General features: G+C 38.9%; 1 protein-coding gene and 1 non-coding gene across 3 annotated transcripts in view; one reads left to right on the top strand and one right to left on the bottom strand.

The window, feature by feature from the left end:
• The window catches only part of GALNT11 (polypeptide N-acetylgalactosaminyltransferase 11), an 88733-nt gene that overhangs the window by 25780 nt on the left and 48292 nt on the right, over positions 1-14661 (top strand). The gene's annotated exons all lie outside the window — the stretch shown is intronic.
• On the bottom strand, positions 10618-10723 carry LOC116274812. Its single transcript, XR_004183586.1, has one exon. It is a non-coding gene; the product is annotated as a small nucleolar RNA U13 (small nucleolar RNA).

The raw sequence follows: 14661 nt of genomic DNA, 5'->3' as shown, positions 1-14661 counted from the left end.
TGCTTTCTTAAAGATCTTCTTACCTTACTAGTTGCTAAATCTGATGGCTCTACCTCTCTTCTCACCTGTCTTTGTTTCTCTATAAATCTTTGTGGCACCTCACATTGCTGTCGATAGACCCTCTAATTATTCTGCTTTGTGGTTCTTCTCAGGCCCTTCCTGGGTTCTTCCTCCTCCACACAGTCCTTAAATGTGCATGTTCCCAGAGGTTCAGTGCTTGCTCCCTAACTCATTTTGCTGTCTTCGTTACTTAAACTCTCCTTTGCTGTTATTTTCCTGTAACTTAAACTATCCTTTTGGTTTTAAACACCTCTCTCAGGCTTACATTTGAACTTGAATCTCATGGGCATTTCCATTATCAGTGTTCTTTTTAATGTGACATGTCTAAAACAACATTCATCTTCTGTTAATCCTCTCAAGCCCATTCTCTCCGTGGTCCCTGTCACTGAGGCTTGAAAGCTGTGTATTGATTTCATTATCTGTTTGTCCCCTGGGGGCCCATGCCCTGTACAGTTGATGAGTGTGGGCAGTTCTGCTGGTCCTCCTTTGCACTCACTTTCACAGTTCTAAATCACGCTATGAGAGCCTCTTACTTGAATTTTTCTAACTATATTTCTTGGTTCTAGATTTTTTTTTTCCCTCTGTTCCAAATCATTTTACACACAGCTGCTAGAATTTTCTCGAAAGACAATACCCCTTTTGCGTGCAGAACAAGTTAATTCTTTTCATCCTCAGCATCAGAGCCCCTTCCTGTCTTCATATAATTAATTACCTTCCAGTAACCTTATCTTGCACTGTGATTCATCTGTAGTCATTATTACAGCCAACCATTCTACTTGCTTTTCTCTTTGGAAAACTGAAAATGTACAGGTTGCAGTTGTCCAAGACTTGAACTTTCTCCTTGAAATATTTCAGTATTTGGCCATTGGAATTTTAATCCTTAAAGCCAACACTTAAATCTCAAGTTACCTAAGAAGTCATCTGCAAGTGTTTCATGCAAAATTGATGTCTCCATCCTCATTTCCATATAGTTTGCTTATATCTTTATTGTAGCACACTTCGAAGTTTGCTTCAGGATATGCTAAAGTTTTCCACCCGATTTATTATTTCTTTGTGATTTTTTTCCCCCTAGAGAAAAAGATTACTGACCAAAATGTGTAATGGTTTCTAAGGCGTTCATGATGTTGTCAGACTGCTTTTTAAAAACTCTGCACTTTGGCTGGGTGACTCAAGCCTATAATCCCAGCACTTTGGGAGGCCAAGTTGGGAGGATCGCTTGAGGCCAGGAGTTCGAGACCAGCCTGAGCAACATAGTGAGACCCCTGTCTCTATAAAAATAAATAAATAAACCTTGCAATTTATAATTTCATCATTGATGAGTATATCATTTAACTACTATACTTTGAATGTAAATATTTAGAAAAACTTTCCTAGTTTGTGTTAGAAAATAGTATCTTATTTTTATTTGCTTGTTTTTGCTAATTATTGAGACTGAAGACTTTTCCAACGTATTTCCTTGTTTGTTTCTCTGGTGAAGTCTTTTTTATATACTTGTTCCACTAATCTAATACTTTATTCATTTATCTAATCCCATGACTCATTTGCTATAGACATTTTTTCTGTTTTTGTCCTTTTGCTTTTTAATTTTGGCCATCACCTTTTGACTTATAGTAATAGCTTTAATTGATTTTTAAGATTAATATTTGTAAATGTTTTCTTTAGTTTTCAGTATATTTTTAGAAACTTGGAAAGAGTTGGTAAAAAGACAAGGGAACTTCATTATAAATTGCATTTTAAAAGAGAAAGCATGTATTATCCTGACAACCTATTGATCAGTTAACTTAAAAATCTTTAGGATAGTAAAAAGGTCTACCTAACTTTTTTGTGTTTTTGCTCCTTCTTGTACACCTTCCTGCACACCTTCCTGCACACTGATCTGTTTTTTTTTATTGTGATGAAATATAGATAACATGAAGTTTATAGTTTTAATGATTCTTCTTTTTTTTTTTTTTTTTTTTTTTTGAAACAGGGTCTCGTGCTGTCTCCCTGGCAGAAGTGGTGCAGTGGCCACGGTTATGGCTTACTGCAGCCTTGACTTAGTGGGCTCAAGTGATCCTTCTGCTGCAGTCTCCTGAGTAGCTGGGACCACAGGTGCACACCACGTCTGGCTAATTTTTTTTTGTATTTTTGTAGAGACAGGGTTTCACCATGTTGCCCAGGCTGGTCTTGAACTCCTGGGCCCAAGCAGTCCGCCCACCTCAGCCTCTCAAAGTGCTAGGACTACAGGCATGAGCCACTGAGCTTGGCATGTTCATGTTACTAAATCTGTGAGCCTATTCATGCTATTGGAAAGGCTGCTGTGTTTGTTAGTCAGGGTTCTCCAGAGAAACAGAACCCATAGGATGTGTATATACACACACACAAACGCACACACACAGATTTATTTTAAGGAATTGACTTAAAAAAATTGTTGGGAGTGTGTGGAGACTAGCAAATCTGAAATCTGTGGAGCAGACTAGAGACACAGGGAGGAGTTACTGTTGCAGTTTGAGTCCAAAGGCAGCGCGGAGGCAGAATTCCGTCAGTATGTGTTCAGATTTCCTCTTCTTATAAAGTCACCAGTCCTATTTAACTAGGGCTCAGCCTAATGGCTTCATTTTAATTTAATTATTCTTTAAAGACTCTACCTGTAAATACAGTTACATTCTGAGGTACTAGGGGTTAGGACTTCAACATGAATTTTTGGGAAAACACAATTCATCCCATAAAAGATGCCAAATAATCTACTTTGGGATGGAGTAGGAGGAAGCAAACCAGCAGATGTTTTCTTAAACTCATTTATGGAATTCATAATTTGGTATGAAATGCATTTTATAAATGGCTAGCAAGTCACTTTTATTATCTAATGTTATATTTATAAATTGCTAGGGAATCTATTCTCTGTCTCCAAAGTGTTTCCAGAAAATTCTGACTTCTTATTTCATATTAAGTTACCAGGTATTTGGTATATATAAAGCGTGTGTGTATGTGTGTGTGTGTATATATATATGGTATATATAAAGTACCAGGTATTTGGTACTTTTTGTTAAGAGGATACTTTCTAAATTAAATATTTTTCAAAAACTAGAATTGGTGCTTATTACTATCTTATTCTATAAAGTATATAAACTCAATATTAAATCTCACAGAAATATTAAAGTCATTAGCATTTCCATACTGACAAGATTGGACTTTCAAATTTTTGCATCATGGGAACTAAAAATTCGTCTTTTTAAAATAAAATAAAGCATTTTGTTTTGTGATAATTGTAGATTCACATGTAATTATAAGAAATAATATGAAGAGATCTTGTGTACCCTTTACCTAATTTCCCCCAATGGTAATATCTTGTGAAAGTATAGTGTAATATTAAAACTAGGATATTGACGTCCCACACCCATCTTCAACCCTTCCACAACCCCCCGAATCCCTGTTGTCCCCAGTTCATGGCAGTCACTAGTTTCTTCTCTGTTTCTGTACTTTTGTCATTTCAAGGATGTTATATAAATGGAATCATACAGTAAGTAAGCTTTTAGGATTAGACTTTTTCACTCAGCGTAATTCCTTTGATTTATCCAAGTTGTCACATTTATGGGTAGTTTGGAAAATGCTGTTTTTAGAGTCCCAGCCCCAGCATCGCAGAACAGGGTTTCTGAGGCTTGGCACTATGGACATTTGGACTAGATAATTCTCTGATATTGAGGACTGTCCTGTGCATTGTAGGATATATTGCATCCGTGGCATTTACCCAATGCATGCTAATAGGATCCCCCCAGGTATGACAACCAAAAATGCCTTCAGACATTGCCTAAAGTTCCCACGGGTTGCTACATTTTCCCAGAAATTACCAAATATCCTATCCCTTGGGTGAGAACCACTAGAGTAGAGTGTAGAAAGTGGACTTGGAGTGAGGAGACTACAACAAAATCCATCCCTCAGACTATTCTGCATGTCTACGCACCCTTCTACACGCACGTCCATGTGAGCATTCCCTTACCTAGAGACTACCTTATAATGTTACAATGAAATTTGTACGAAATAATAAAGAAGCAGCAGAAGTAAAGAGAAAATAGTTAACATATACAGAGACACACACCAAACCCATGAGAATGGACTCTGGAGGCTGTGTCCTTTGACTCCATGGACAAGACTTAGTTGAAGACTAAATCATGTAGACACATTATAACCTCTAGAAACCAATATGCATACAGAATCCAGCACCTTCATATAAGTGTCAGGCTTAAAGGAACAGTAGTTTGTTGGGTCAGGTACTTTTATTTATTTATTTTTTTTCCCCCGAGACAGGTTCTTGCTCCATCACTCAGGCTGGAGTGCAGTGCATGATCACTTGGCTCACTGCAGCCTTGACCTCCCCAGGCTCAGGTGATCCTCCCACCTCAGCCTCCCAAGTAGCTGGGACCACAGGTGTGTACCACCATGCCCAGCTAATTTTTTTTTTGTATTCTTTGTAGCGACAGGGTTTTGCGATGTTGCCCAGGCCAGTCTTGAACTCCTGGGCTCACCTCTGCGCCTGCTGGGCCTCTCAAAGTACTGGGATTACAGGCATGAGCCACTGCACCTAGCCCAGATGCTTTCTTTTTTAAAAAGCGTATCATGGAAATTTTCAGTCATGAAAAAATTAATAGATTTTTAAAAATCTATTAGTAATCTTTTTTTTTTTTTTTTTTAACCCATAGCCCTGCCCTTTTTGGTTAATTGAAGCAAATCTCAGATATTAGATGGGTTTTCCTTTTTTTTTTTTTTTTTTTTTTTTTGGGGATGGAGTTTCACTCTGTCGCCCAGGCTGGAGTGCAGTAGTGCCATCTTGGCTCACTGTAACCTCCACCTCCTAGGTTTAAGCGATTCTCCTGTCTTAGCCTCCTGAGTAGCTGGGATTACAGGCGCCTGCTACCATGCCTGGCTGATTGTTGTATTTTTAGTAGAGATGGGGTTTCACATTGTTGGCCAGGCTGGTCCCAAACTCCTGACCTCAAATGACCCACCCGCCTCAGCCTCCCAAAGTGCTGGGATTATAAGTGTGAGCCACCGTGTCTGGCCAGAATTAGATGATTTTGGTGATATAAAATAATCTATGTCCTAATCTATGTCCCGACCCCCATTCTTTTTAAAATAAACTTTTAGTTTTAGACTAGCCTTAGATTTATAGAATATTGCGATGATATTAGAGAATTCCCACACATCCCATATCCAATTTCCCGTTATTAACATCTTATATTAATATGGTATATTTCAGTTAATGCTAATGTCCATACTGTATTCAGATTTTCTTAGTTTTTACCTAATGTGCTTTTGCTGTTCTAAGGACAATAGGTAAAAGCTAAGGCTCTCATCCAGGATACCACACTGCATTTGGTCATTACGTCTCTTTAGGCTCTTCTTGGCTGTGACAATTTCTCACACTTTCCTCGTTTTTGATGACCTTGACAGTTTTGAGAAACGCAGGCATACACTGGTGATATTGTGGGTTCAGTTCTGAGCCATTGCAATAAAGGGACTATCACAAAGTGAGTCACACAAATTTGGGGGGGGTTGCATAGAAAACTAACGTTTACATTATACCATAATCTTTTAAGTGTACAATAGCATTACAGCTACAAAAAAAAAAAAAAAAAAAAAGCCCAATGTGCATGCCTTAATTTTAAAAATACTTTGTTGTTCAAAAATGCTAATGATCGGCCGGGCGCAGTGGCTCAAGCCTGTAATCCCAGCACTTTGGGAGGCCGAGACGGGCGGATCACGAGGTCAGGAGATCGAGACCATCCTGGCTAACACGGTGAAACCCCGTCTCTACTAAAAAATACAAAAAAACTAGCCGGGCGAGGTGGCGGGCGCCTGTAGTCCCAGCTACTCGGGAGGCTGAGGCAGGAGAATGGCGTGAACCCAGGAGGCGGAGCTTGCAGTGAGCCAAGATCAGGCCACTGCACTCCAGCCTGGGCGGCAGAGCGAGACTCTGTCTCAAAAAAAAAAAAAAAAAAAAAAGCTAATGATCATCTGAGCCTTCAGTGAGTGGTAAACTTTTTGCTAGTGAGAGTCTTGTCTCGACATTGATGCCTGCTGATGCTTCCTGAAGGTTAGGATGGCTGTGGCAAGTTCTTTTTTTTTTGTTTTTTGAGATGGAATCTTGCTCTGTTGCCCAGGCTGGTGCAATCTCAGCTCACCTCAACCTCTGCCTCCCTGCTTCAAGTGATTCTCCTGCCTCAGCCTCCCGAGTAGCTGGTACTACAGGCATGCGCCACCACACCCGGCTAATTTTTTTGTAGTTTTAGTAGAGATGGGGTTTCACCATGTTGGCCAGGCTGGTCTCAAATTCCTGACCTCAAATGATCCACCTGCCTTGGCCTTCCAAAGTGCTGAGATTACAGGCGTGAGCCACTGTGCCCGGCCAAGTTCTTAAAATAAGGCGGAAGTAAAGTAAAGTTTGACATATTGATTGACTCTTCCATTCACAAAAGATTTTTCTGTAACTGTTTGATAGCAATTTACCCACAGTAGAACTTCTTCCAAAATTAGAGTCAATCCTCTAAAACCCTGCTGCTGCTTTATCAACTAAGTTTAGTAATATGCTTTTTGTTATTTGAACAATGTTCACAGCATCATCACCAGGAGTGATTCCATTTCAAGAAACCATTTCTTTGCACATCCATATCTTCTGTCTCTACTTCTAATTTTGGTTCTCTTGGCTATTTCACCCTATCTGCAGTGACTTACTCCACTGAAGTCTTGAAGCTATCGGTCATCCATGAAGGTTGGAACCAACTTCTAAACCCCTGTTAATATTGATATTTTGTTGTTCTGGCAAATGTGGACTAAAAAAAAAAAAAAAATGGTATTTTGACCTCCTCTAATAAGTGGGTTTTTGTTGTTGTTGTTTTGTGAGATACAGTTTTGCTTTGTCACCCAGGCTGGAGTGCAGTGCTGCAGTCATAGCTCACTGCAGCTTCAAACTTCTGGGTTCAAGCAGTCCTCCCGCCTCGGCTTCCCGAGTTGTTGGGACTACAGGCATATGCTACCATGCCCAACTTTTTTTTTGGTATTTTTTTGTAGCGATTGGGTCTGTTGTCCAGGCTGGGCTTGAACTCCAGGCCTCAAGTAACCCTCTGTTGTCCAGGCTGGTCTTAAACTCCAGGCCTCAAGTAGCCCTCCCACCTCCACCTCCAAAAGTGTTGGGACTACAGGCATGAGACACCATGCCTGGCTATGAATGTGCTTAATGGCATCTAGAATGATAAAGCTTTTCCAGAAAGTTTTCAGTTTATTTTGCACAGATCCACCAGAGGAATCACTATCCGTGGCAGCTGTCGTCTTATGCAATTTACTTCTTAAATAATTAGACTTGAAAGTAGAAATTATTCCTTGATCCATGGGCTGCAGAATGTACGGTGTGTTAGCAGGCATGAAAACAACATTTATCTCCTTATATATCTCCATCACAGTTTGGGGTATATTGTCAGTGAGGTATATTGTCAGTGAGCAGTGATATTTTGAAAGCAATCTTTCTGATTAGTAGGTCTCAACAGTGGGCTTAATATATTCAGTAAACCATGCTGTAAAACAGATGTGCTGTCATCCAGGTTTTGTTGTTCCATTTCTAGAGCACAGGCAGAGTAGATCTTGCGATCTTGCATAATTCTTAAAGGCCCTAAGATTTTCAGAATGGTAAGTGAGCACTGGCTTCAACTTAAAGTCACCAGCTGCATCAGCCCCTAACAAGAGAGTCACCCTATCCTTTGAAGCCAGACATTGATATCTCTAGCCATGAAAGGTTCTAAATGCCATCTTTTTCCAATAGACGGCTGTTTAGTCTACATTGAAAATATATTGTTTAGTGTAGCCATCCTCGTCAGTGATCTTAGCTAGATCTTTTGGATAACTTGCTGCAGCTTCTCCGTCAGCACTTGCTGCCTCACCTTATATTTTATGTTGTGGAGACGATACCTTTCCTTAAACCTCATGAGCAATTCTTTGCTCGTTTCAAACATTTCTTTTGCAGCTTTCTTACTTTTCTCAGTCTGCATAGAATTGAAGAGAGTTAGGGCCTAGCCCTAAGACTGGTTTAAAGGAATGTTTTGGCTGGTTTGATCTTCTATCTGGAGGACTAATGCTTTCTTCATATCCGCATTAAGGCTGTGTCACTTTCTTATTCCTGTGTTTACTGGCATAGCACTTTTAATTCCCTTCAAGAACTTTTCCTTTGCGTGCAAGAGGCCTAGCTTTCAGCCTGTCTTGGCTTTCCACATGCCTAAGCTAAATCACTTGTAGTTTTTTATTTAAAGTGAGAGATGTGTGACTCTCCTTTCCCTTGAACACTTACAGGCCATTGTAGAGTTATCAATTATCTGGATTTCAATACAGTTGTGTCTTAGGGAACAGGGAGGCCCAAGGAGATGGGGAGAGACAAAGAAATGGCTGGTTTGGTCAAGCAGTGAGAACACACACATTTATCAAGTAAGTTACCTGTCTCACATCTGCATGTGGTTCCTTATGTCCCAAAACAATTACAGTAGTAACATCAAAGATCATTGACACAGATCACCATAACAAATACCATAGTAATAAAAAAGTTGAAATATCGTGAGTATTACCAAAATCTAACACAGCAACATAAAGTAAACAAATACTAATGGGAAAATGGTGCTCATACACTTTGTCAATACAGGGTTGCCACAACCCTTCAATTTGTGGGGGAAAAAAAAAAAAGACAAAACAAACCCCAATATCAACGAAGCACAATAAAGCGAAATGTTTAAATGAGGTATACGTCTACTAGTTAGGTATTTTGTAGATGTCCCTCAGTTGGGATTTGTTTCATGTTTTGGGGAGGAAGACTACAGAGGTCAAATGCCGTTGTCATCATACCCTATTAAGGATACATAGTATCTGTGTTTATCATTATTGAGGGTAATCTCAATTACCGCTGAGGTGGTGGTTGTCAGGTTTCTCCACTGTAAAGTTTCTCCCCACCTTCCCTTCTTGTACTGTAGTCCTTTGGAAGGAAGTCCACGTGCACAGCCCACCCCTGAGGGTGAAGTGTCTAAATTATTTGGAATTCTGCCTGGAGATCTGTTATATTCTGTCCTGTTTATTATTTAGTCATTTATTTCTCTCAGTTTGGACTTAGGAACATTTATTTTATACTTTGGGTTATAATGCAATACAACTTTTTTGTTCAGATGATTGTCACAGCTATGGCTATTATGAGCTCTTCAGTTGGTTCCATCTGTCCCTTTGATGTGCCCCCGACATTGTGGTTTTGGTTTGTTTTATTGAGCACTTCCTTATTTTCTGGCACTGCAAGAGCCATCTTGCGTATTTCCTGTCCCAGTCTTAGAATCAGCCATTTTCCTAAGGACTCCTGGGCCTTTTTTATTGGAGAATGATATTAAAAACCAAGATCTGGGTGTGTGTTAGGCCATTCTTGCATTACTGTAAAGAAATACCAGAGACTGGGTAATTCATAAAGAAAAGAGGTTACATTGGCTCAGAGTTCTGCAGGCTTTATAGGAAGCATGGTGCTGGCATCTGCTTGGCTTCTGGGAAGGCCTCGGGAAGCATCCAGTCGTGGCAGAAGGCGAACGGGGAGCAGGTGTGTCACATAGTGAAAGCAGGAGCAAGCAAGAGAGAGTGGTAAGGGAGGTGCCACATACTTTTAAATGACCAGATCTTGTAAGAAATCCCTGTCAGGAAGTCAGTACCAAGTCATGAGGGATGGATTCACCCCCATAATCCAAGCATCTCCCACCAGGCCCCACCTCCAGCACTGGATCATGTATCTGCCTCTGTCATATTACACAGAAGTTGTCCTGCCCTAAAAATTCCCCTGTGCTTCGTATTGAACCCTCTGCCTCCCCACCCTATGAGCCCCTGACTACTACTGGTCTGTTTATCATCTCTATAGTTTTACCTTTTCCAGAATGTCATATAATGGAAAGCATACAATATGTAGCCTTTTCAAGCTGGCTTCTTTCATTTAGCAATATGCATTTCAGTTTCTTTCACATCTTTGTGTAGTTTGATTGTTCTTTTTGCTGAATAAAACCCCATTGTATGGATGTACCACTGTTCATTCATCTTTTGAGGGACCCCTTAGTTGTTTGCTTCCAAGTTTTGGTGGTTATGAATAAAGCTGCTGCAAGGTTTCATGTGCAGGTTTTTGTGTTGGTGAGTTTTGATAGTTTAAAGAAATTGATACATTTCATCTTGTATTTGTGGGTATAGAGTTGTTTGTAATCGTTCTTTATTATCCTTTCACTGTTCATGGGAGCAGTGTGATGAGTCATTCTTCATTGCTGATACTGGTAATTTGTCTTTTCTCTTTTTTCTCAGGGAAGAGAGGGTACAGTCTAATCCGTTTACCTGGCTAGAGGTTTATTACTTTTTTTGATCTTTTTAAAGAACCAGCTTTTGGTTTTGTTGATTTTTCTCTTACTGTTTTCCTTTTTCCAATTTCGTTGATTTCTACTTTAATTTTTATTGTATTTTTTCTTCTGATTGCCTTAGGCTTAAATTGTTTTCTTTTTTATTTTTAATTTTTAAATTTTTAATTTTCTACTAAGTTCATGTCAGACAAGTAAAATGGGCTGACTTCGTAATAAGATTTGAGGGAGGCATATTTCCCACAAGCACATGAAAACCCAATCACCACACTTATGAACTACAAAAGAATCAAATTGTTCTTCTTTCTCTGATTTTCAGAAGTGAAAGCTTAGGTTATTGACTTCAAACCTTTCTTCCTTTCTAATATTTTCATTTAATGCTGCATGTTTTTCTCTAAACACTGTGTGCTTTGTATCCCACAAATGTTAAGTTATATTTTCATTTTTACTTTAGTTCAATATATTATTTAATTTTTGAGACTTCTTAGACCCATGGGTTATTTAGAAATATATTAATTTCTAGATATTTGGGGATTTTCCAGATATCTCTGTTACTGATTTCTAGTTTAATTCATGTTATTTGAGACCATGCTTTGTATGCTTTCTAGTCTTGATTCTAGTCTTGAATCTGTTAAGATGTGTTTCATGGTCCAGAATGTGGTCTATATTGGTGAATGTGAGCTAGAGAAGAATGTATATCTACTATTGTTGAATGGAATTTCCTATAATTGTCATTTAGATCAGGTTGATTGATAGTGCTGTGCTGTTGAAGTTACCAGTTTCTTCACTGATACTCTGTCTGCTTGATCTATCAATAACTGACAGTGTTGAAGTCTCCACCTGTAGTAGTGGATTTGTCTCTATATTTTTCTTAGTTTTTGCCTCATGTATTTTGATGGCTTCTTATTTGAAACATACACATTCAAGATTGTTAATGTCTTCTTGGAGAACCGACCTCTTTATTATTATGTAAGACCCTTTTTATCCCTGATTATCAGACAAAATCTGTTTTGTCTGCAGTTAAAATTACTCCAGCTTTCTTTTGAGTAACATCAGCATGATACATCTTTCTCCATCCCTTTACTGTTAGCATATCTAAATCTTTATAGTCCAAGTTGGTTTCTTACAGACATGATATGGTTAGGTCTTTTTAAAAAATTTTGTCCACTGTGGCACTCTCTTTTGATTGGTATATTTAGACAATTCATATTAGAAGTGATTATTAATATCATTGGATTAGCATCTTCCATCTTTGTAACTGTTTTGCATTCATTGCTTTTTAATTTTTTTTTAATTGGGCATTTTATGTGATTCAACTTTATCTCATCTCTTGTATGAGCTTCCTATTCCTAACAGCACAACTTACAGTTCTAGAAGTCAGAAGTCTGAAATGCGTCTCAGGGGACTAAACTCAAGGTGTTGGCAGGGCTATTTCACTTTTTTGAGGTTCTGGGAGAGAATCTGTTTCCTTGCGCTATTGAGAAGCCACCTGCAGTCCTTGGCTTGTGGCCCTTTTCTTCCATCTTCAAAGCTAGCAGCAGGTCGAGTTCTTCTCACATTGCATCACTCTGATCTCCTCTTTTGCCTCCCTCTTTCACATTTAAGGACCCTTGTAATTATATTGGGTCTACTCACATAATCCAGAATAATCTCTGTATCTTAACGTCATCTGAGTAGCACCTTTAATCCCATCTGCTACCTTAATTCTGGGGATTAGGATGTGTACATTTCTGAGGGGATCATTATTCTGTCAGTTACCATGTAGTGTATCAATTATACTTTAAAAAAGTTTTTAGGAGGCTGAGGCAGGAGAATCGCTTAAACTTGGGAGGCAGAGGTTGCGGTGAGCCAAGATCATGCCACTGCACTCCAGACTGGGCAACGAGAGCAAAACTCTGTCTCAAAAAAACCAAAAATTTTTTTTAAAGCTGGGTGCTGTGGTTCACCCCTGTAATCCCAGGACTTTGGGAGTCCGAGGCAGGTGGATCACTTGAGGTCAGGAGTTTGAGATCAGCCTGGCCAACATGATGAAACCCCGTCTCTACTAAAAACACAAAATTAACTGGGCATGCCTGTTGTCCCAGCTACTCAGGAGGCTGAGGCAGAAGAATTGCTTGAACCTGGGAGGCGGAGGTTGCAGTGAGCCAAGATCGTGCCACTTCCAGCCTGAGTGACAGAGTGAGACTCCGTCTCAAAAAAAAAAAAAAAAAAAAAAAATTCTAATGTGTAGAAAGCAAAAGTTCCTCTTCAAAGCTTCCCCTTTAAGTCATAAATGTTATTGATATCTTTTCTCAGAACTAACTTTCTTCAAGTTTCTTATTTTATAATAATGACTCTCTGTTAAGCCTTATGTAGCAAATGTGACAGAATAAGTATACTCTGACTTCAGTATCTGTGTTAAACATGCTCACAGGCACGTAATACATTCTGTGTCCTTGTACCTTAGTCAAATTATTCGTGCTGAACGTGCCCAGGCATATCCCAGCTTGCAGCCTCCTCCCTTATTTGGGAATATTACTACTTTTCTAAATCCTTTCATAAGCAACTTCCTTTTTTCTTTTGTTCCTCACTGCCTTTACCTATTTAGAAAAGTTTTGAACTGTTAGCCAATTGGGTTTTAGTTTAGGTTGTGAGGTCTGGCTCCAGCCAATGGAGTCAGGACACAGCAATAGGGACCTCATGCGTAAAGGATAAATATTCTAGTGTCTTTTTTACTTTGTGTGTGCTCGTGGCAGGATTGCTGATGGGCACCTCCCTTTCTGCAGAGTAAACGTCGCCTTGCTGAGGAAACTTTTTGTCTGATTGCTGATTCTTCTCTGTGACATTGGGGAATAAGCATTTGTTTCCATCATAGTGTTTACTCTTGAGTTTACAGTATACATTTTATTTTATTTTTCAATTGGCATATAATTATGTATATGGGATACATAGTGATGTTTCTATACATATAATGTATCAGTGATCAGATCAGAGTAATTAGCATATCCATCAACTCATACATTTATCATTTCTTTGTGTTGGGAACATTCAATATTCTCCTTATAGGTATTTGAAACTGTACAATATGTTATTGTTAACTGTAGTCATCCTACAGTGCTATAGAACACTAGAACTTATTCCACCTATTTAGCTGTAGTTTTGTATCCTTTAACAAATCTCTTCCTATCTCCTCCCTTCCCCCTACCCTTCCCAGCCTCTAGTACCCTCTGTTCTAATTTTTCTATGAGATAACTTTTTTTTCAGCTTCCACATATAAATGAGAACATGTGGTGTTTAACTTTCTGTTCCTGGCTTATTTCACTTAATATCCTCCAGTTCCATCCATGTTGCTGTGAATGACAGGATTCCACTCATTTTATGGCTAAATAGTATTTCATTGTGTTTATATTCCACATTTTCTTTATCTGTTCATCTGTTGGACACCCAGATTCATTCTGTATTTTGGCTGTTGTGAATAATGCTGCAGTTAACACGGGGATGTAGATGTCTCTTCGATATACCAATTTCCTTTCCTTTGGATAAATGCCCAGTAGTGGGATTGCTGGATCATATGGTATGCTATTTGCAGATTTTGAGGAACCTCTATACTGTTTTCCATAGTGGCTATACTAGTTGATATTCTCACCCACAGAGTATGAGAGTTCCTTTTTCTCTGCATCCTTCCCAGCATTTGTTGGTTTTGTTTTATTTGTCTTTTTGGTAATAGCCACTCTAACTGGGATGAGATGATACCTCATTGTGCTTTTGATTTGCCGTTCCTTGATGATTTGTGATAATTGAACATTTTGTCATATATTTTTTGGCCGTTTGTTTGTCTTCTTTTGAGGATGGCTGTTCAGATCATTTGCCCATTTTTAAATCTGATTTTTTTTTCCTGCTGAGATGTTTTAGTTCCTGGTTTATTCTGGATATTAATCCCCTTTTGGATGAATAGTTTGCTTATATTTTCTCCCATTCCGTAGGTTGTCTTTTCACTCTGTTGATTGTTCCCTTTGCTGTGTAGAAGTTTTTTTAATGTGACATAATCCCATGTGTTTGTTTTTGCTTTTGTTGCCTGGGGTTTTGAAGTTGTATTCATAAAATATTTTCCCAGATTAATGCCCTGAAGCATTTCCCCTGTTTTCTCTCAGTAGTTTTGTAGTTTCAGGTTTTACATTTAGGTCTTTGATCCATTTTCAGTTGATTTTCGTATAGAGGTGGGAGGCTAGTTTCATTCGTCTGCATATGA

This window comes from Papio anubis, chromosome 4, assembly GCF_008728515.1.
Source record: "Papio anubis isolate 15944 chromosome 4, Panubis1.0, whole genome shotgun sequence".
In the NCBI taxonomy this organism is placed as follows: Eukaryota; Metazoa; Chordata; class Mammalia; order Primates; family Cercopithecidae; genus Papio; species Papio anubis.
Note: the sequence above shows the minus strand (reverse complement) of the source record. Positions and strands in the feature narration are given on the sequence as shown.